This window comes from Mus musculus, chromosome 17 (assembly GCF_000001635.26).
Source record: "Mus musculus strain C57BL/6J chromosome 17, GRCm38.p6 C57BL/6J".
Classification (NCBI taxonomy): Eukaryota; Metazoa; Chordata; class Mammalia; order Rodentia; family Muridae; genus Mus; species Mus musculus.
In genome coordinates, this window is record NC_000083.6 from 51,125,497 (window position 1) to 51,150,463 (window position 24,967).

The 24,967-nt window shown below is 36.6% G+C and overlaps 1 protein-coding gene across 7 annotated transcripts in view; it reads right to left on the bottom strand.

Annotated features, from left to right (window-relative positions):
* Tbc1d5 (TBC1 domain family, member 5) overlaps positions 1 to 24,967 on the bottom strand; it is a 448,076-nt gene that overhangs the window by 392,373 nt on the left and 30,736 nt on the right. For all 7 annotated transcript variants that reach the window (XM_030250062.1, NM_028162.4, NM_001285991.1 and 4 more), the window contains exon 2: positions 17,863 to 17,925. The gene's annotated coding sequence lies outside the window, so the exon portion shown is untranslated. The remainder of the gene's footprint in view (positions 1 to 17,862; positions 17,926 to 24,967) is intronic.

Sequence of the window (24,967 nt, forward strand, 5' to 3'; positions counted from 1 at the left end):
AGGGTTTTTTAAATGACCCTTTAGATACTCCAGCTGAAATCTTCTTCCAACTTGATAAGTTTCCATAAAGCTTATCACAAGACACCTTTCAGTTATAGAGTCAAAGGGTTTTCAGAAACAAAGCTAAGCATGACCCATTCCATCCTTCTCTATATTGCCATGTTATTAAATACTTATCCCTAAATCCTCTTCCAAGTATACATTATTTAAGAAATGTAAAAGCTCTATTCTCTACTATGAGTGCTCACAATGCTTGGTTTTGTACTGCTTGCCCTAAGTATGGATGCCAAAACTTCTAGCCACGCCCTGCACATGTCTTTTCACATGTTCATAGGCATACTTAGTACATCATGTCAATTATTAGCAGTTGGTGTACTGATGCCTTCTGACCTTCATCCAAGCACTTATCTTGCAAACCTTCAGTTTCTTACTAAAAGAGTATTTAAGAAAATAATTTCTAGAAATACATCTATTCTAGCATCCAAATTACCTATCTACAGACTAACATACTGATTCCACTATTTCTAACATTTTTCTACATCAGATTATTCAGGCCCCAGTTAGTTATAAAACATCTTTTAATACACTATTTCTTTTTGCACATAGATACTTATTTAATAGGTTTTCTTGGAACATTTGAACAAAATGAACCTTTGTTAATTAGGATGCAGGAGAGTGGGTCAAATTTCAGGCTTAGAAGGATTTCAGATTCTTAGAATAATAATATGAGCACTATAAAAGCCCTGTATAGATAGCCCATTCAATCAAAGGTGAGGGCCTCAATGGAGATGCTCTCATTTTGTGATTTCAGGTAGTAGATGCAGAAGATACCGAATCTACTTTCATTTATTCACACAACATTCAAGGGCTGCTACAAAAACAGTGATATGATAGATTACAAGACAGTGCTGCTTGCCTTCAAACAGTTCAGAGTAAGATGTAGACAAGTAGGAACACACCATCATTGTAGGAAAAAAGGATTTACTTCCAGTGACTGGATGATAATCTTCATGAAGGATATGCCTAACAAATATTATCGTCTAAAAACAAATTCATTATACTAAAAAAGTATAAGATTGAACAAAATCAAACAGAAAAAAAAAAACACATAGAAGAGGATTCGGGGCTGTTTAGATGTATTTTCACTTTTCAATGTTTCCATCACCAGCATGTAACATTCCTGTAGTTTTGGTTTTTTTTTTTTTTTTCTTTTTGTTTTGCTAAAGACTGACCTAGAGAGCCTCTTACATACTAGCCATGTGCTCTACCTCCCAAGCTGAAATCCTAGCCCTGTTCTAATAAGACACTTTCCCATCAATTATTAAAGCCAAATTTTGACCAACTGAATACTGTTAAAGATGTTAGGAACTTCACACTTAAAACTGAAATAGTACCACTAATTTTTATTAGTTTATATATTAAATAATATGTAAAAGATCAAAAGAATACAAGAATTCACAACATAGAAAGTACTTTTTAAAAAATCTAGATTTGAGAGAATTCTTTTATTATAAAGGTAGGATTTGAAAACACATTTAGAAAAATTATTTTGAAAATAATTTTTAAAAAGGATTACTACATCATCTTTCATACAAGTCTGGGAAAGAACTCACTAACAACTGATTAGTCTTCCCTGTTCCCACACAAATATTTATGAAATAGTACAAAAATTTTCTCCAGAAGCACACAAATTTTAAGCCAAAAAATTACTAAAGCCATAAACAATCACTGAATTTATTTCAAACAGTTCCCACTCCATAAAACTTTGATCTTTATGTTAAATCCAACAAATTACAATTGACATACTATAACTTGATAGACAGTTCAATTTAAAGAATTACATTTTTCTTAATCTCCTTCATGAAGATCCATGCTGTAGACTACAATTTACTTAGCAGTAGCCTCAATTCCAAGTAAAATTAAATATTTTCTGAAGTGTTTAATGATCTACAGGATTATGAAAATAATAAATATGTTTCAATTAGTCTGAAAATACCTCTTAAGAGCAGAAATATGAAAAGATTCAAATCAGCATCTGCAGGTTACCTTCTGTGGGCAAACAATTTACCTTCAATAAACTGCAATATTTTAAAAACTAAGAATTTTATACAAAATACAGATGCTTTTAAACAATAACAAATAGTTTTTTAAACTAAGAATTTTATACAAAATACAGATGCTTTTAAACAATAACAAATAGTTTTTTAATCATTAGACTTGGTAATTCTAAATACACAAAGCTCTCCATTTACCCATTTTTCCACTTCCTGCTGCATATCAAGTTCCACTGGACTAGGGTTTATTAACCCTAAATCAAGGAGTAGTCAGATACTGATTGATATCTCAGGTCTCCATTATCAAACTGCATAATCCCAGGAAATTCATTTGACCTATTTAAGCTTCATTTCTTCATCATGGCGAAAAGAAGATATTAATCACTTATTGTTCAAGTTTTAAAACTAAGACAATACAACAAGTCATGGCGGTGCATGCATTCAATCTCAGTCTTCCTGAGGCCGAGGCTGGCAGAGCTCAACAACAGCCTGCTCCACAAAGTGAGCTCCAGGTCCGTCAGCCAGGGCTACAGGACGTTTGTTTGTTTGTTTGTTTGTTTGTTTGTTTGTTTGTTTGTTTTTTAAAGGAGGAGGAAGAAGAGGAAAAAAGGAAAAGGAGGAAGAGAAGGAGGTGGTAGAGGAGGATGAGATAGGAGGATGAGGAGGAAAAGGGGAAGAGAAGGAAGAGGAGGAAGTAAAACGCTGCATGCAGTATCATATCCATAAATAATGGTTATCACTAAATTACTTGGATTGCAATTCATAAACTTCTTAAAATAAGATTTAATACAACATCCCCTTCTATAGATTCAGGACAGTAAAAACACAAGGAAACCACAAAACCAATTCCCTATTAATTGCCTTATCACTTAATAAGGCTCTTTGTAAAGAGGAGGAGTAACAACATAGATGGCAATACTGAGTTGGTGTATAAAATCAATGAATCCTTACAAATGCTCTCAACAGCACAAGGCACACTCCCCTCTTTAAAAGGCTGTTACACAGAGCACTGGCACGCAAGTTTAATAAATGTTTGATGAAGAGAAGCAAGTCAGTAAGTCAAAACATGCTGCATACAGGACCACTTCCAACATTACTGCTTTGTATATAGTCATAACAATACTCAACTATCCCTTATTTTTAAACTAAAGTTAGAAATCTCTACTAAAAGCAAGTTACTAGTAACAGGCAGAAACAAACTTCAAGTTCTGGACTTGAATAAGAATAAACTTTGACAGCAGCAGAAGAGCTCATTCTAGTCGCAAGGCATGAACATTATCTGCCGCTCATTATTTAATTTCAAATGAGTTTTAGAGTAGGGCTATCCCTTGACCAGTTCAAACAGACCAGGAAGGCTTATGCTTTCTTACCAACAGTTTTCTGCCTCTCAACAGGTGAGTCAGAATAAGTGCAGAAACGTAATTTTCATACTACTACTTATAAACCTCAGCCATAAAGCCAAAAATGGGGACAGCCTTGTCAAGCAGTAGCTGTGGCTACATGGACAAGTCGTTGACATTACAAAAAAAGAAAATCTGATCTTTAGCATACTAATCATTTCCTTTAAAGGAGTTTTTAATTAGTCTGAGAAAAATAAAGAAGCTCAATTCTTCAGGTATTTAATTTAAGACAAAGATAGTCTTTTCTGGCTAAAGTATATCAAGGCCAAAACAAAACAAAACAAAAAAACCCTTTTCATCTTTTCACTACACAGTACCAAACAACAGACACAATGAAGAATCAAAAAAACCTAACTAAAACAAACAAACATCTAACTTAAAAAGAGTACTAGTTTCCTTTCCAGCCTAAATAAACTTCCTTGAAAGTGAATTTGCCTTTGATAACAACAGGCTAACTAAGCTGTGGTGCAGCAGCACTGGGGACGGTGTGCAGATAGCTAGCCGGTGCTACAGTGTATCACAAAACCATGTAAAATAATCAGAATGACAACCAGCACTACCACAAGTGACATCAGTCATCACTCTGCTTCTCAGCTTCCTCAGGGCCAGAATAAATAATTTAACAACTCTCTAGCTTCCAATCATTAATTATTTCCTTTGCATACAAACCACATTATAACTCTGATAGGTTCAGTGGAATAAAACACAATAGGAATATTTTCCAAATATTGGATTATCTGTCCATACGTAAATACAAATGTCTACCAAGTGGCACAGTGCAGATATAGTGAGGTTTGGGAGTGCTCATGTAATAAACGAAGTGAATGGGGAAAGATACAGAGCTTAGCAGGAGGAAGAAAGGAACCAGTGGGTCCATGTGCACCTGACCAAAGGGAGACTCGAAACTCATAACTGACTCTAACTGAGGACAGGCCAGAACTCGCACAACTTTAAGAAAAGATTCATTGCTATCCTCGAAGAGAAAGAACAAAAAAATTAAAGCTGGTACATACGAAAAATCTCACACAAATTAAACTTACTATACAAAATAAGAATATTTTGGAAGTATCTTAGTGGTTATTTTAAATACATTTGTGAGAAAATTACAAATTTCAGTAAACTTGAAAAACAAGTATAAAATTCAAAAAAGCACCCCCCCCCAAATCTTTTAAGGCTATTAAAAGGTGTTTATTAGTAAGAAAGAGACAGAGACAGACAGACAGACAGAAAAGCAGACAGACAGAGAACAAAAGTCACATCCTAAATCCCGTTTTCTGTGAGCCTGCTAGTCTTGATGAGTGTCCGCCAGCATGTGTGCTTAGAAGACAAAGGCCGCCTGGGCACACACTGTATTTCAGGGTTAGGGCAGCATCTGCTTACTACATAGCATAAACATTTCCAGCTTCCTGAAACTACTGATAAGAGGAGAAAGAACCAAAATGTATGCATATATCTAACCTTTTCTTCTAATTTCTGTAAGAAATCCTCAATGAAAGAATAAAAACAGTAACAGTTTAATATTTGGCTGACAAGCCATTATTTTTTTCAAAAATGTACAAAAAGTATACATTTTCAATAATAATTTCATTGTTTCAGCACAAAATTACCTGGGAACAAAATCATACCCTTAACAATAAGCAAATGTATGTCTTACTTATGCACAGACCAAGTGAGGAACCAAACGTTAGATTTCTAGCAGGGAGACAAATAAGAAAAGGGCCCCAGAGAATGTATATGTACTTCCAGCTTCTCTAACCTCTTAATGATAAGAAGGTCCAGAGGGCTTTTTCTACTGCCAAGAGGGGGTTCCTTTCAGGCCGACAGGCCCACAATAGTCAGGTAAGTTTAAGCCTGGAACCAGACATATTTACAACAAGCTGTGGGCCTATCAGCATCTCAAAACTGACCAACTCTAGTTTAGGGGACGAGGATTCATCCCAGCCCACAAAACAGTTGAAGCCCAGTCCTCCAAGAGAAAAGCGGATTTGTCATCTCTCTGTTTTGCGGGGTGTCTTGTTCTAAAGGCCTTGCCCTATAGTATGTGTGAAAGTGGATATGTATAGTTCTTCTCCCTTAATAAAACCTATTATCTGCTGCTTCTTGCTGGGATTCTTTTCCTGCTTTTACCTATTTAATTGGCAGAGAAAATGAACCTAAACCAGTACCCTGGAAGGTAACATAAACATCTGTACTGGTCTGTTAAATAAACCAATAGCATACAGGCTCGTCTCCCCTAGACTAAAATAAAGCAAAACCCTAAGTATCAGATACAATGTATTTTAAACACGTCTTTCTTAAAATATTTTAAATTAAAGATTTTATATGAAGAGCCAGGAATTTTACTAACAGTTTACTCTTGCTATAATGAAATACCAGGACCAAAGCAACATATACAGGAGCCTATTTGGTCTTAACAGTTCTAAAGGGTGAGAGCTCCAAAACTGCAGGACAGAGGCAAAAGGCAGGCACAGTGGCTGGAGAAGGATGCTAAGAGCTCACACTGAGAACAGCAAGACAAAAGCAAGAGAGCAAAGTAGAAATGGCAGGCGTCTTTAAATTCGCAGTGCCCACCTCCAAGGGCCTACATGCTCCAACATGCACCTAAAGTACGGCAACAAACAGTACCACCAACTGTGGAACAAGTGTGCAAAGATGTAAGCTTTGGAAAGATATTCTCATTCATATACCACGTTGACCTTTATGCTCAAAATATGGAGCCTTGCAGATACCCCCAAATATTTGTGTAGGAAAGGATTCTAGGGGTTCAACAACAGTTAAAAGAATAAATGCAAAATATTATCACAGAGTGAAATATTACAGAACAGTGAAAAACGTTTTTAAGAGTGGTCCCTGTTCCCAAATCCACAACTCTAATGAGATCTACTACTTCATTAGCATATTCTTTTCAATTTTCTTCATACAAATATCAAACATCTATTTATTTAAGAAAACAAACCCACAAGTAAGATTTTAGATATATAATGAAACATTTAAAAATCCAACACTATAAGGATATTGAGCTTTCTGTAACTATCTGAATTTGACTACGCCATTTATCTAATTATTTTATATTTTTGAGAATTCCATACACAAGTACTATCATTTCCACCTCTCCCTATAACCTACCCCCAATCCCGGTTCTTTACCAGCCATGGCAAACAGCATCTAAAGCTAAATACACATAAGATGCTTTCCAGTAAAAATTACATCTCCATACAAGAATTTCAAAATACTTTTTGTCACCATGAAGAAAATAACAGAACCACTGATAATTGTCACACAAACTAGCACAAAGTAGCAGCCAGGTGACTTAAAGATTTACTAGCTTATTCTCTTAGGAGAAAAGGAAAGCACATCCAAGTTACACTGACCTTTCTATCACAAGTGCGCTGTGGAGTACTGTGATTTATTTGTAAGTATGCTAGAGTATGCTTGAATTCTATCAGCTCGAACTGCATGAACTTAAAACAAGGAAATAATCACACATGTTAAGCAACATTGCTTTAGGGACATTTTAAAGTTTATACAGTAAAATAATTACAGTAAAATAAGTCCTTTAGTCTCTCGTGAAAGTTCTTGTATACACTGAGCTCAGTGCAACTTAATAGAGGCAATGGGATACAGAGTTTAAAAAACAAGAAGGGGAACTTGAGATACAGAATGACAGAGAGGGCATAAAAAAAAAAAGATTTGTTATACTCAAAAAATAACTTTACTAAAGTCCTTATTGAAGGACACGGGAATCAAGAAAGAGAACAATTAGCCCAATTTTTAAAATTACTATATATAGCTAATGATATCTTGAGAAATATTAATATTAAATTTGAATCAAAATATATGGTAGCAGAAAAAGGAAACCTTAAAATTGCTTCAGTTATACAAATATCAATACGAGGAAAAAAGAAAAAGAAAAAAACCAAAAACAAATAACAAACAACAAAAACTTCAATAACTTTATAACACTATTAAGTAAATTAATTATCATTATATAATACAAAAATAGGATAAGATGCAGCTTGCAACATGGAAGCTGTCTTATTTGCTTTGCTATTGCTGTGATAGGGTACCATGACCAGGGCAATTGCACACTTGTAGTGTCAGAGGTTGGCATTCATGACCACTGTGATAGAGACCATGGCAGCAGGCAAGCAGGCAGCCAGGCAGGAGAGCACTGGAACAGTAACTGAGAGCTTACATCCTAATCTACAAGCATGAAGCAGACAAAGCTAAATGGCTAGCTGGAAGTAGCATGAAACGTTAAAGCCCAGTAACACACCTCCCCCAACAAGGCTACACTTCCTAATCCTTCCCAAATGGTTCTACCGACTGGGGACTAAATGTTCAAACATGAGCCTACAGGGCCATTTTTATTCAAACCAGCAAAGTAGCTGACTTCATTTGGGCCTTCCAACAATAACTCATCAGTAACAACTTCAAGACATTTCATATTCTACTGAACTTTTTACCTTGAGGAACAAGGCATATGGTATACCACTTACCTTACATTGTTTCTATAAACAGCTTAAATTAAAAGAAATATTTTTCCTCCTATTCCATTTAAATCAATACAAATTAACAAAATTGTTAAAGTAAACCTCCAAAAAGAGGCAACAGGTTCTTCAATGGTATCATGGGGCTCTTTATGGAGAGATGCAAATAACCATTTATTCACCTCCAAAGGGAACTACAGATCAAAGGCCAAGAACAGCTTGGTGAACCAATGTTTACTGAGGTTACTTACAAAAGCACAGATAATTCAAAAGTAGTTACACCACCAGAAAGTCCCCTAAAGAATAGGCAGATCAACTGCATCCTAAAAGACTAATGAGAAGCTGCACCACTGAAGAGCCTCCCAGGTCCTATATGAACGTCTACACCACAAAGAGGCCCCACAACAGACAACTGCTTCATCTGACATAACCTGGAAAGGGGATCCTCCTAAAGATCCTCTGAAGATCTAGGAAGCAAGAACCTCCTTTGCCCTCTACAAAGAAATATTAATAGATTCCATCTGAAGGATCTTTTAAAGGTGATCACAGCTGGTCTGATTCAAGACAGCAATGGTAATGTCCAACCTAGAGGAAATAACTACACAGGAAATTGTAATATCTCAACTCAAGTGGATGGCAAGTATCTTTTAAGACAACATACTGTAAATTTCAGATATTCTCCTTAAGTCTGAAAACATGCTAAGTCTTCATGCGACTAAAAAAATGCTGTGTTATTACAAGCAATGACTGGAGCACTGTGCTAATGTAAGGTATCTTCACTCTTTTCCTCTTTCTAGAGCTTGGCTCTATTGACTCTAACTCATAATATCACCTACTAGATTTCTTACCTGGTTTTGTCAATATTCTATAGTTTATATAATACATCAAAAAAGTGTTGTTAATCTTAATTCAATTTCCTATGTTTTAACAGATTACCTGAGAATGGATAATTTATAGTGAATGAGCATACATTTGGCTAATAGTCTGAAGTGAAGAACAGAAGGAAAAGATAGAACTATCATTGGTGATAGAATTCTTCTTAGTTACAAAGGAAAAATGGGAAAGGTAAGAAAAAGCCAAAATTGACTTTTAAGAATTCATTTCTCATTAAAAGGACCCACTTCTGTCACAATGTCATTAATCTCTTAATGGAAGCAAAGCACTCATGACATGATCTACAATCGGGCCTGATTTCCCAATACTACTACATGAAGAATTAAGTTTTAAAACACAGAACTTGGAAGCACACACTGAAATCACAGCACTGGTTCAAAATCAAACTCTCTTGACTCTTCTGCAATTAAGCATCAACATAAAAGCATTACTTTAGTTACCCTAGGATAATAAAGTTAACATTTTGTTCAAATATATCTCTACTATATTTTTAAATCTATCACATACTAACAGAAATAGAAATAAGATAAGAAATCATTGAACCTTTATAACTAAAGATACTTCTGCTATCTCTTATCTACCTCATTTCTCTATTTTATGTTCTTCTTCATTTAAACATTATTATTTTATACAAACTTTAATAATATTCCTGTTCTTCCTTTAAAAAGCAATAAAGTTATAATATAGTATAAAAGGTACTCCAATAAAATATATTGAAAGCATGAGGAGTTAGGTGCTGGCCATCTTTAGAGAAGCAGCTTTGTCTCTGAGATAGGATAGGCACGATCAGAGTAGAAAGACTTGGCATATTGGTTACCAGGGCTATTTTCAACTCTGTTGCTATCACTGACCTCTCTTCCACCATCTGCCCTTTCCTCTATGATTGCACCCATGAAAAGTTGCAAGGTACAGTCAAGGTTGAGAATAGGAAGCCTATCATAAACTAGAAGGCTATCTCCACTTTGCGGAGCAAGATCCCACTTGACATCAAAGCTGGCAAGTATAGTGGCACTAAGAACGTGGTAAAATAGACATCAGAGGATACCCTTCAGGGTATCCTGGCTTATACTAAGGACCAGGCTGTCTCCTCTGACTTTCACAGCAATATCCCTCTTCTACTTTTGATGCTGCAGATTGTATTGCTCTAACTGACCATTTGCTAAGTTCATTTTCTGATATGAAAACAAATCTGCCTGCAGAAACAGATGGTAAACCTCAAGGTCCACATGGCCTTCAACGAATAAGAAGCCCTTGCTCACCCAACCCAGCAAGAACATTACAGGATGAGAGAAGCCTTCAGTGCTGGCAAGTTTTGCTAACACTCAACCCCAACACACAAAGCATTTCACTTCACTGTTTCCATCCCAGACCCTCAGAAAAAGGAGGAACACTTAGCAACCCCTGCTCTCTCTGAAATACCAACAACAAAGTTTACTGTACCTAACCATAAAGAAAAGGAAAAAAAAAAAAGAATGCATGGTAAGATTGCAGAAAACGCAGAACAAAAACTTTTAAGAGCTGTACTTTGCAAGACAGGTGGCAGGAAAAACTGTGATATAACAACTGTAGCTCTGGTCAGGCAGAGGGGCTCTCAAACCCTATTAAAATGATAGATAATGATTTATTTCACACACACATACACAAAGTGGAAGCAGTCAGAAAAAAAAGGAAGGAAGGAAGGGAGGGAGGAAGGGAGGGAGGGAGAGAAGGGAGGGAAATTTTTGGAAATTAGACATTTTGTTAAGAAAGTTAATTTGTAACAAGTATGTAAAGGGCAATGAGAAGCAAACATTCTACCTATCTGGGGCAAAACTACAACTGCAAATGTACAACTGCTAACACCCTACTACTGGTCTCCACCTAGGAGAGCTAGAGGAGAAAGAAAAGAGGAAGAAAGACTGTGATAATATCCCCAAACCAAACACCTTGCTTTCAAAATGAAAATGACTTCTAAAGACAGAGTATAAATAATAACATGATATTCAGTGACACAGGTTTCAAAAATTCTAGAATGATAAGAACAAATAATATGTATTAAGAAAAGGTGACAAAATTTCTCGATGTTGACAATGAATGCTGAGGAACTAGGAAGGAAGGAAGGAAGGAAGGAAGGAAGGAAGGAAGGAAGGAAGGAAGGAAGGAAGGAAGGAAGGGAGAGAGGGAGGGAGGGAGGGAGGGAGGGAGGGAGGGAGGGAGGGAGGGAGGGAGGGAAGGAGGGAGGGAGGGCAGGCAGGCGGTATTGCACTAAGAAGATGTTTACACAGGGGAGAGGGAAGTGCTCAGTTCAGTAATATGCATGCCACACAAGAATGATGACTGTCTTTATGTAAACCTGGCACAAGCTAGAGTCATTTGGGAAGAGGGGACCTCAACTGTGATCAAGCCTGTGAGACATTTTCCAGACTGATGATGGATGAAGATGATGATGGATGATGATGATGGATGATGGATGAAGCTGAGCCCCACTGACCTGAGCTTCCCCGGACCCCCGAGAATCACCTTAGTTCTGGATGTTATAAGAAAGCAGACTGAACAAACTATGGGAAGCAAGCCAGTATTCAACTCCCTTCCTTGGCCTCTGCATTACTCTAGTTTCCTGCCCTCTTTGAGTTCCTCCCTTGACTTACATCACTGATAGAATATGATGTGGAAGTATACATTGGTCTCATTAAAACTCCAACTTCTGTGTAGATAGTCAATTTAAAGTAGAATATAGGATCTAGTAAATTATATAACATATCTGTAAGCATACCATACTAATGGAATTTAACTTGCATAGTTTTATTCCTGATATTTTTGTTCCCACAGTGTTTAGTTTTTACTGTTTCCAAGTGCAACATAAATACTAATACAGTAATCCTAAAAATTGCATTTGGGACTCGTATTTTTTATTATTAAAGACTCTTATATATCTGTAATAAGTGCCCTAAGAAATCCCAGAACATAACACCCCCTCTTTTTAATTTTATAAACTATAAATTTAATAAAGTTTTGTTTAAGAAGTTCAGAAGTCACATAAACAGTCACACCAAGCTTGCAGCTACATAGAGAAAATCTAGTTCCAACACAAGAAAAACTGAGTTCTCCTAAAGCATCAGTGCACAAGGCTGGGTATGATGGTCTATGCCTCGGATCCCAGCACTAGAGAGGCAGGAGTAGCAAGGAGTCTGAGTTCAAGGCCAGCCTGGTCTACATAGTGAGTTTCAGATGATCCAGAGCTACACAGTGTTGACTTTGTTTCATAAAAAACAAAACATCAGTGCAGAGATCGAAATTACTTCTTCACATATTATCCACAAAATGGATGGGATATTAAGAAAATCTGTTTAACAAGTTCTCTGGCCATACATTTACGTGTCATAATTATAAAGGATCCAAGATATAGCCGTATTATCATAATTAGAAAGACACTATTATTTCATGCAATGTTCTATTAGGTGACAAACTGAGGGAGCGTGTAGTAACACCTCTTTCACTTGATACTAGGTTTAAATAAACCTTTCTAAAGAAAATTCATGTAATATCATACACACGAATGAATAAGAATCATTGCTAAAGAATTATTCACCAACCAGGTAGCATATACCAGCTGATATGAGGCTCCCAACACATACAGTAGAAGACTGCTGGGTCTAGGTTCAGTCAGAGAAGATACACCTAACCCTCAAGAGACTGGAGGCCTCAGGGAATTTGAGATCTGGTGGGGTGTGGGGGGTGGGGGATATCCTCGTGAAGACAGGGGGATGGGAAGGAGGTATGGGATGTGGAACATTCGGAGGGTGGACTAGGGAGGGAATAAAATCTGGAGTGTAATAAATAAATAAATAATTTTAAAAAGAATTGTTCAATTTTTTAGTCTACAAGCATACCTCTATAGTTACTTAGTTAAAAATACCAAGTCATCTATAATCTAAACAGAAACTAGAAATTAAGTTTTTAGATTCTAACTGGAGGCTTAAAAATGTAAGTTGACTCAAGAAAAAAGAAAAAAAGACTATACCTGGGTTGGGGAAGGGAAGAGGAGAAAATTTAAGCTACACTCTCAAAGATTTCTCAAAGATTTTCTCACACAACACTTTACTCAGAAAAATAGTATTGAAAACTGTTTTGGCAAAACTGCCAACTTTATCAACATATGTGACACATAGCACAGCTGTTAAAGAAAAAATAATATGATCACTGGATCATTCAATAAAATTATAAATTCTGAAGGTTTAAACAAATTAGATTTTAGTACAATGTAAAATATACTGTCAATTACCATACTTACTAGGTAAAAAGAACTCAAAAGTATGGCAGTATTTCATTAAAGAAAAAATGTACAACTGTCCATTTTATTGTGGTCCACTTTTCCTGCTTGTCTTTCTGTTCCCATAATACCCTTTTATGTATTTTCACCTTGAAAATAAATTCTAAGAGCTCAGCCCTAATTGGGATGTCTTTATGAAACCCATCCCTTCAAGGCTCAGGGATCTATGTGAAAGAAACGGCAGAAATAGTATACAAGCCGGAAGTGGTAGATGATTCCAAGAACACTTCCAGACAACACAGGACTAATACACACATGAGCTCAAAGACTGTGAAAGCACACACAAGATCTGCACAGATTCAAAGGAGACAAGTGGACACAAAGTTCCAACTCTAACCAAAAGGCTATGTGTAATTAATACGAGGTCAGAGAGGGAAAAGGAGTTTCCTCAATGGAGTGTCGCTGGGTATATCAACCACGCTCCAGGGCAGATCTCATGTTAAGGAACAGCTGACCAATAAAAAATGAATTCCGTGTTTTTATGTATACTTTTCTATTATGATTTAGTAGGTTTTATTTTGTGTTTTGTTTCATTTTCTTGGTTGTTTTGTTTTGACAGATAAAACATGAAGCTAGGTGGGGATCTAAGATCTAAGAAGACTAAAGGAAAGGGAAAAACTATGACCCAAATATTCTTATGTAAAGAATTAGAAATTAAAAAAGAGTATACGTAAACTTGGCCATAACAAAGTATTACATCACTTCCTATTAATCAGGCATAATCTAACAAGTAAAAGAAAAAGTAAATAGTTTGCAAGAGCAATATAGTATCAGCCTTTCTCAAAAGACATAGCTACCAACCCACATTGGTTGATATAAAACAAACAAAAGACAAATAATGGTCCACAATAAAAACTAGTGTTATCTATATAAGAAAACAAATGTAGAGGAATTTTAATCCAGCAACATGGCTGCTCTGATCATATCTAAAGACCTTCTAGATCTGTGTGATCTGGCTGGAATGCACCCTTAGAAGAATCATTTAAGGTAAAATGAGTTTGAAAAGGGAAGCAGCCATTCTTGAGAGTGAAGGGCAGACAAAGTGATGAGTCAGAAAAAGAACTGACAGAACAAGTCAGAGATACAATTTGCCCAACTTTCAGGAGAACAGCACCGGAAAGAGAAGCTATGTAAGAGCAGAGCCGGGGGAGAGATTTGGTTGGCAAGAAGTTGAGTCAATGGGAATCAGCAGAGTGAATGCAGGGCAGTACAGCTGAGTTTGTTCATGAGTTCATGCAGCTGTTCATGCAGCTCAGTGCAGCTCAGTGCAGCTCAGCAGAGGCCATTGCGACCAAAGAGTAAGAAGGAACTAGAGGATTAGGACAGGTTACCCAAGTTAATTTGAGGCCAAGCAGAACAATTCAGTGAAAAGACGAGAAAAGCCAGATTGAATCAAACAGCTTGGAGAGGAGTTTGAGCCAGAACAGCTGAGTTGAATCTGCCAAGGGGAGTTGAGAAAGAACTAGAAAGGGTGAGCTCATTCAGCAGTGAGGCTTTGAGATAACAATTATATTAAGAGAATAAAAGATACTCTTATAAACAAGTTTAATAATATTGCAGATCAAGTGAAGGTCCTGCTCAACAGACAATGTACAGGCTATCAGAACCTAAAACAGAAAGTGGTTTTATTTATATAAGAAGACAAGTTTAAAATCAGGCTCATAATAAAATTTAGTTTTATATATACCAGAAAACAAGTTTATTGTATGTCAAGTAAAAGTCCTCTTGACAGATGTTAAAAGAACCCAGGATGGTTCCACTATACAACCTTCTATCTTGACAAGTAACAGTTTCAAAACTGTCCTAACCATAAGGAGACAATTATAGCCATCATAGCAATGGTAATATTTCACGTCACTAATGAAACTACGGATGATTTTCTGATACGACATTATTCGAATAAATATTTAGGATCCAGGAAGGAGAGCTCCCTGTTTTCAAATAGCAAATAAAAGTTGAAGAAAAATTTTCTCAGCAGCTTCATACAAACTGACACCTTAAATTACTCTCTGAGACTCCCAAGAGTCTTTTAGATAATTACATGAGCTTAAAAAGACATATTGGAGAAGGTATGGTGGTGTATGTCTTTGATACCAACACTTCAGAGGTGGAAAGAAAAGCATAACAAGTTCAAGGTTAGCCTAAGCTAGAAAATGGGACCCTGTCTCAAATATAAGTAGATGTGTTAGAAGCTAATATGATTACTTTGTCCTGTTATAAGCATGTTAAAACATCTGTGTATTAGGCGCTCTAATAAGGTTTGATTTAATAGTTTGTGGTCATGTATGAGAAACCTAAGCATCAGACATTCTTTTAAAAGTATGCATCTAGTCCTAAAAATATTGTTCCTATGAACAAGTCATATTTGAACAAACAGCCTTGGGAATGGCCTTGAGTTTAACTGTCAAAGATCTGATCTTAGAACTGATTGTCTACCAAGCAAATACACAAGATCTCAGAGATACAAGTATGCAGTTTTGTTCAACTATACAAATTGTGAAATGCCACTTAGAAAAATCCAAGTGGTTCAAGTATTTATCTGCTATTTGAGAAATGTAAGTCTAACAGAATACTGAGCTAGCTACACCTGTAAGAGACTGGTAAGCAAATAATTCTCTAAACTGTAGAGAAATCTCTGGTTAAATACTATATTATACTATCTACAAATATAAAACTGTAACCAGATAGAAAGGCCCCTTGATCAAACTAAATGATTCCTAATCCCAGTGCCGCCCACTTACTTTCAGCTATATGACAATGAGCAAGTTACTTAACATTTCCAACTCTCTATTCCTCATCATCAAAATAAAAGATTACAATCAGCGTGGCTACCTCATTGGGAAAGTCAAGAAATCCAAGTTAAATACATAAACACTGTGCAGCATATGTAATAACCGATTGATACTACCTATAATAGGCTATACTAACCTCTGAAAACACAAGCTCTCAAAATCATCTTACTGCCAAAAGGAGTTCCCAGGTGCCCGTGCTTGAGTAGCGGTACATACATGTGTAATGTCAAAGGAATTAGCAGTACATACATGTGTAATGTCAAAGGAATTAGCGGTACATACATGTGTAATGTCAAAGGAATTAGCGGTACATACATGTGTAATGTCAAAGGAATTAGCGGTACATACATGTGTAATGTCAAAGGAATTAGCGGTACATACATGTGTAATGTCAAAGGAATGCCCACTTGTATAATTCAGTTAGTGTTCTATCAATAGGTGTGAATAATAGTGTACCCTCAGTAGACTATCATGACTGATAATATATACTTTATTCAGCAATAGAGAAAGCAATTTTTTTCTTCAAAGGACCACACAAATATATTCAAGAACATTTCAAAATAGAATTTCATACCTAACAGTGTATCAAGATTTTTATCTCTAGAGTACAAAAGTCACTTCTAATCTATGTTACATAAATCACTGTAGAACATTTTTCATGACAAGATTAGAAGATATTACTGGAACATTTTAATTAAATATTAACATATTCAATAGTTCAAAATAGGAAGTTTGCATGTATGTGCAAATTGACAGTTCTGTTACAGAATCTCTCTATAGAAGTCACAGCATCTCAATTTGAGATATACAACGCAGCTACTATCCCAGTGTTGAGACTGTAAAGCACACAGTGTAAGGATGGGGATGAGGCCCTGCTGCACACATCGCATGCCTTTGTTCACACGACTGTCTATTCATAAGTCACTCAAGCAAAGCCCTGCTGCTTTCCAAATGCCCACATAATAAGACTTTAAACAAAAAAAGAATCCAAATCTAAGTTGCAATTCAATTCCATAAACTTTCCTAAAAGCATTCCGGTGGTAAAACAGACTTGCCACTATAATCAAATAACTCCACCATTTATTCTAAAACAATATGCAGACCTGCCTTTAGAGAGACATAAAATAATGTGGAGTTAGGTTTAACAAGTTCCATTTTTGTTTACACATGAAACACTGTATCATTAATCAGCACACAACTCACAATGACCACATACACAATGCCCTGACACTTGATCACATTCTGGTAACCTAGAAGGGTAAATGTAATGCTGTACAGCAAAGCATAGCTAAAATCTTACCACTGTCATAAATTACCCACAAACTAAAAATAAAAGACGTCTATGGCACTGGGATGAATATACTCTCTGCCTTAGAGCTAATACTTTAATTTTTAAGAACCACAAAGAAAAAGATCAAAACTAGTCAGTAACAATGCAGCGTCTAAAAGCAATAAACTCAAAATTAAGTTATAAATAATTTAAAGCATGTCATGAAGATATATTAATAATTCATCAGATAAATAATTTACTAAATAATCAAATAAATAAATAATGAAATACATAAATAAATCAGCAAATAAATAATTCTGTAAAATAACCTAAACAATAAGCCACCCAAACAAATCACAACCTATAAAATTACAATGATTTTCTGGATTCTGATAGTTTTAAATAAGCAAATGTATACAGAATAAATCAATCCTTGTTAGAATTAGAAATATTTGTCAATGCTATTGGGAAAATCCTCATCTTAATATATAAAACCACATTTTCAATTTTTAAAAGCAACACAGAATTAGTTCTTATAAATTATTAAGATGATTATAATGTCCACCTCCATATTTTGCATATATCTTTAATATATTTTCTCCAAAACAAAAAGACATGGACATTCTTAAACTTCTTTTCAAAAATATACTTACAGTATGGCAGTACTTCAGCCTTTCTGACGGTTTTCCTATCTTCACCAAGTCATTAGAAATTTTCTGCAGTGGGACAACAGCAAGCACAACCTTAGTTAATACAGGCAGCATTTCATTCACATGTAAGCCATATTTTATGAGTACAGAAAATAATGGAAGTAAGTCACAATAGTCACAAACTATGTCAAGTTCTAGAAATTCAGCCTCAGCAGTAAGCTTTTTCTTCTGAAGCTGACATATAAGCTGTAACAATCCGCATGACTTCAGATATGAAGACAAAACATGACAAAGTAACTGGCTGACATCTGAATTTAAGAACGTTTACGTGTCCTTAAATTTGAAAACCTCAAAATATTGGAAAGAGTACAATGAGATCATTTAACTGTTACAATCAGAATTAAGTCACACTCTAACTAGCATAACATAGGGATCAAACTATAAGACATAAATTAGTCCTCATTGAACATTTATCTAGTTTCTCATGTGTTCCACAAAATACAGAAAGCTTGAAATAGTCCTGAATTGTCCATAAACTTTCTGGATTTTGTTAGCTTTTTGTTCTTCACTTACTTAACTGTGGAGTTATAAACATTTTTAAAAACAATACTAAGCAGTAAAGTAGTCATAAAAATGGTTTTATTAGCTATCAATTTTTTTTTCAAAAATCCAAAAACATTCTGCCATACAATATATAACCTTTAATGTTCTGTAGTTTGCCTTAAAGTTATCAACTGTTTCCTAAAACACTATTTACTACTATTAAAATTACTTGAGGTGCTGAAGAAATGCTTCAGTGGTTAAATGGGGACACAGATTTTCAGTAACACGTGAGTTCCATTCTCAGCAGACACACACACACAGACACAAACACACACATACACACCACCCATACAACTCCAACTCCGGGATAATCAACCCAATGCCCTAGCCTTTTTAGACAGCTGCATTCAACAGGAACATACTACCACACAGAATTAAAAATAGTAATAATAAATCTTAAAAGCACCTGTGATGGCTATTCTTGCTTGTCAACTTGACTATAATGAAATCATTTGAAGTGGGAAGACCCACTTTTAATACAGATCTTTTGAAGTAGGAAGATCCACCTAATCTGGAGCCCCCACCCCCACCCCCCACCTTCTGTTGACAGCTTATAGAAAGGACATGGAAGAAAGAAGCTTGCTGTCTTTGTCTCCTTGTCCATTCCTTCACTAGCATTAGAGCTTACTTCTTCAGGACTCTGGCAATATACTGAAGACCAGATGAGACATCTAGCCTGGTGTACTTATATTCTTGGACCTTGGGAGGGAGGGAGGGAGGGAGGGAGGGAGGGAGGGAGGGAGGGAGAGACAGAGACAGAGACAGAGACAGAGACAGAGACAGAGAGAGAAAGTGTGTATTTTCTGTAAGTTTTGCTTTTAGAAAAGCCTGACTAATGTGGACTTCTTGTTTTATTTTGGTTTGTTCTGGCACTGTTTTCATATTAGTTGTGATAGTGTAGCAATGGCCCCTAAGGCTCATGTATTTGCATGCTTAGTACCAAATTGGTGAAGTGATTGGGAAGGATTAGGAGGTGTGGCCATGTTGAAGAAGGTGGGCCTTCTTTCTTATGAGTGGGCTTGAGGTTCCAAAAGCCTACAGCAGGCCCAGTCTTCCTCTGGTTGATGCCTGTAGACCAAGATGTCAAGATCAGCTACTGCCTCAGTACTGCCCTAATAACCTAACCTTCAAGAATTACGAGCAAGCCTCCAATTCAATACTTCATTAGCTGAGCTGTCTTGTGCTGGTTAGACTTTGCCTCCTGACCTTAGCGTGGCAATCTCGACAGGCAGCTCTTGAGAGCAGTAAGAACAGCCAGTTGTGGAAGAGACCTTAAGCAGTGGTAACACATTTAATGGCGGGAACAAAGTCCACTTAAACCTTTGGAGGCTGGGTAGGGGCTTTCTGGAAAGTGTGCATTATTGGCCAGGCCAGAGCACAGGTGATATCTCATTTGCATACAGGGGGATCCCAGCAACTGCCCTACATGACCATATAAGGGGAGAGAAAATCTAACCTGGCTACTATGGTAAGTAATGTCCTGGACAGGGGGGGGGGGGGCGGGGGGGGGCAGAGTTAACCCACTCTTACAGTTCCCTGATCCCATAGCCTTGGTCATAATGTCTATTCATAGCAAGAGAATAACTAAGACACTAGTCTTTCATTTGTTTTCATTTTCATTTTTGTGGGGGATTTTATTGTGCTTTCTGTTTTGTGTTTATTTTTTTTGTTTCAAGTTCGAGGCCAACCTGGTCTACAAAGTGAGTTCCAGGACAGCCAAGGCTATACAGAGAAACCCTGTCTCGAAAAAAAAAAAAAAGAGAGAGAATTAAAAAAAAAAAAAAAAACACACTGGGGTAAGTAGGGAGATGGGAGCATGGGGTAGACATTAAAGAAGGAGAAACATTCAAGTATACATATTTATATAGTAAATTTTTTAATAAAAATGATGATAGTCACAGGGCGTGAAGGCACAAGCCTTTAATCCCAGTTCTCGGGATGTAGAGGCAGGCAGATCTCTGTGAGTTTGAGGCCAGCCTCCTCTATAAAGCAAGAACAGGAGAGCCAGGGTTCTGTTACACAGAGAAACCCTGTCTCAGGGGGGCAAAAAAAGATGATATTATAAACAAAAAACAAACAAAAAACCCACAGAAGTCATATATACTAAGTTTGATACACCTAGGGGTACTGGTTTCTAGCTGACTTGAAAACAAGATACAACAGTCACATTATGATACATATGCAAAAGTTATTGGCAAATTATGTTTTACTTTACTATTTGGGTAGCAATAAACTGTAGTGCCCACATAAGCAATATACAAATACAGAAAATTTAGAAACAATAAGAACACTCAAAAGCCATCTTTCATTGTTAAGGGAATGCTCCTAAGATGGTGAAAATGAATTTATATTCTGATGTACAAGGCTCAGAAGAGAATCTATCAAAAGTCAAGAACTATATAAAGTTGCTATTTCAAAATATTATATTTTAATATAAAATAACTTCTAATGAAATCACAAATATCTCCTTGCTATTACCCCTGTACAGTCATACCTATTAGTCACTTCCCCTATGTGTCCCTAATCTCTACTAATCATTAATCCATGTTTTGAAAGAAAAAAGAAAAAAGAAAAAACCCATACAGAATACACAAGATACAGTTCACAGAATTCAAAAGGCTCAACAGCGAGGAGGAAAGCCAAGTGAGGAGCCCTCAGTCCCACTTGCAAGAGACAAGAAAGCAATCACAAGAGGGGAGGGAAGGAGGAATTTTGGAAGGGAAAGTGGACAGCGGTGGGGGGTTGGGGGTAGACCAGCTTGGGGGGGGGGGGTAGAAGGGAACCTGATCTGGTATTGGATGAGGGGAAAGGACTGAAGCCCTGAGGGCCAGCAGAAAGAATGCAAACAGGCAACCTCAGGAAATAGGAGGTTGGGGGGAACCCCAGAATACACCAGAGATCTGGGGGGTGAGAGACTCCCCGGACTCACAGTGAGGGAACTTTGACGAAATGCCTGACAGTAAGGAGAGGGAACTTACAGAGCCCACCTCCAGCAGGAAGACAGGACATCAAGTGAGGGATGAGGTTGCCATCCCACAGTCATACCTCTGACCCATAATTGTTCCTGTCTGGAAGAATTACAGGGATAGAAATGGAGAGGAGTCTGAGGAAAAGAAGGTCCAGTGACCCCAAAGTGGGATCCAGCTCAAGGGGGGGTCCCAAGGCCTGAAACTATTACTGAGGCTATGGACCACTCACAAAAAGGGATCTACCATGACTGCCCTCCAAAAGACCCAACAAACAGCTGAAAGAGTCAGATGCAGGTATCTGCACCCAACCAATGGACAGAAGCAGCTGACCCCTGTTGTTGAGTTGGGGAAGGCAGAAAGAAGCTGAGGAGGAGGGTGATTCTGTAGGAGGACCAGCAGTCTCAGTTAATCTGGACCACCAAACAGACAGCATACACCAGCTGATATGAGGCCCCCAACACACATACAGTAGAGGACTTCTGCGTCTGTGTTCATTCAGAGATTATGTACCGAACTCAAGAGACTGGAGGCCCCAGGGAGTTTAGAGGTCAGGTAGGGTGGGGGGGTGGGGGCATCCAAGTGCTCTGAGAGAGGATGGGGTGGGGAAGAGGTGTGGGATGTGGAGCAGTTGGAAGGTGGATGGGGAGGGGCAGGAAATGGAATATGGAGTGTAAAAAATGAATTACAAATAAAATTAAATTTTAAAAAAGTAAGAAAGAAACCACAACAGGAAAAGATAAAATAAAATGTTGTCATTTTGACACTGCAACAATTCTCTTGGAATGAGACCATAAAGTATCCTTTAAAACAAACACTACTCCAGCAGTCAGTCAGTCAGTCAGTCTTTCTGTCTGTCTCTGTCTCTGTCTCTGTCTCTGTCTGTCCCTCCCTCCCTCCCTCCCTCTCGCTCTGTGTGTGTGTGTCTGTCTGTCTGTCTGTGTGTGTGTGTCTTAAACACACACACAAGCTATGTGCATGTGTATATGTATATATAACATATGCAGTTAGCAAAAAAAAAAACAACATAAACAAGAGTAGAACTAGATAGCAGAGCATTCAATTTTTTGAAATATTATTTACTAAAATGGCTTAAAAAACAAAAGGTTACACAGCTAACAGTCATAAAATAAAAATGTGTAATTTTCATTCAATGTAAAAGGTAGAGCTACAACAAATCAGTTCTTTTAAACAGAAAAGAAATTCATCTTCTAGAATTATCTTAAATGAAAATAAGGCAAAAAGAAACGATGTAAAACCCCCTGAAAGATAAAAAGAACAGAAGCTACCCTTGAGGGAAAAATCAACCCTTTACCCTGTCAATGTATTAAAGACAAACCTTGTAAAATACAGTAAAAGTTTTCATCACATTCTTAGATGTCACAACAATGTAAGATTACTATAAAAGTTTCTAGACATACACTCTCAATTTGTCTTTAATTCATCATAGAAAAATGAAATCATTTTGTCCCTCAGCACTGTCTTTGTTACGATACTTTGAAAAGCACTGGTCTGAAATACAAATAGAGGGGCTGCAGATGGCTTAGCAGTTAAGAGCACTGGCTTCTCTTCCAAAGGACCTAGGTTCAATTTTCGGCACTCACGTGGTAGCTCAAACCCATTTCTAACTCCAGTTCCAAGGGTTACAATGCCTTCTTCTGGTCTCTGAGGGTACCAGGCACGCATGACACATACAAACATGGAGGCAAAACACCCATTAAAAACAATGTGTTTTTAATATTAGTAGATCAATGTGGAAGGATTTTTTTAAATTTATTTAAAGAGAAAGGGTGATATGTGACAGGATTTTCCCTGTCCAATTAGTTTAAATATTAGTGCAGCAGGAGGCCTTTGGTTGGACAGGGAAAATCCTGCCACATATCAATATTATTAAAAAACATAAAGGAGAAGAAACTATACATAATATTCAACTTGCTAACGGAAAATAGAAGGAAAGACAGGAGAACTGCCAAGCAGACGCAGAGTTGGCACACAGAGGAAGACCGGCAGAGGCCTGTCTTACTCTTACATATGCTGTGCTTTATATGCAAGTATGCACACATATTTATACAAACAAATGTGTATACAAACACGCACACACTATACAAATAAAGAATTACAACAGTACTGAGAACTGAAAATATTTTCAATTATATTGAACAGGCTTCCAATTTTCAATATCTATTCTCTTCACCATGAGGTGAGCTACATATACCAGCATACTTATCTTTTAAATACTTCAAATACAACAGATTCTTTTACTTTCAAATCCAGTTCTTTTGAAGATGTTGGTGCTCGTATTTATACTAGACACTCTAAATTTATTTCACAAGACAGGATCATTTAAAATATTCTGATATCAAATGTAAATGTAAAATCTACTAAGTAAACTGAAACTGTGGCATCATACAAAGAAAAACATAATGCCTTCATAAATATTTGTTTTTTCTAATATTTGATGTATAACTAACCGAAGCATCACAATAGCTCCAAGGAATCCTGGCTATATATGAAAAAAGATTCAGTAATGGCTAAAGACTTAGTATTAGTAATACCATGCAATATGTAAAAAGAATAATATTGAAAAATCCACTCAATGGTAACTTACTAATAATCATGCTACCATAGAATTGAAAAGACAAACATTGAGCATACATAGCAAACTAAAAAAAAAAAAAAGATATAATAACCTACTTGACTCAGGGCCACCCAATTCAAATAATTTAGTAAGATTATGTTTCAATGAAATTGCTAATTGGAGTTGGAAAGATTCATCAACACCTACCTCTAAGAATACCGAAAAAGAATTTAAATAGAAAAAAAAACCAAAAAGATTAAAACTCCCATCAAAGTAAAGACTAAGTGTATCTAAAAACTGTCATCCATAACCAGCCATAAAAAATAAAGGGTTATGTTGCTAGGAAGGTGGTTCAGTCTGGAAAGTGTTTACCACCCTCATATGGTCCTAGCACTGAGGAGGCACAGTCCTGAGGATCTCTGTGCAGCGCATCTGGGTGAATCAGTGAGACCCATGTTCATTGAAATCCACGTGCAGCCTACATACATGCATACATACATACATACATACATGAGAGGTAGAGAGAGAGAGAGAGAGAGAGAGAGAGAGAGAGAGAGAGTTTTAAACCATAAGAGAATATCAGTGGTTAGGATTCTCAAATTTGAGAATTCTCCAAACTATGCCTGTTCTGTAATGATATAATGCCTGAGAAAACAGCAAACAATTTAATAAGTTAAAACTAAATTTAAGTCAGAAGTTTATGGTGAAGTCAAAAGAAAATAAACTACTACAACTAGATATTAATGTTCAGGGTAGGAGACTATTTGACCTTACCATTTCAAACTTTGACAGCACATACCAAGCTTAAATACCAACCCATTTTAAGACAAATATATAAATAAACTAATACATGGTGACTTTTGAGATTTTACTGTTATCATTATACCTATACCATATCTATCCCAGTTCCTTTTTTTTTCCTTAAAGCAGGCTTTAAAAAGCATATTCACATACAAAAAAA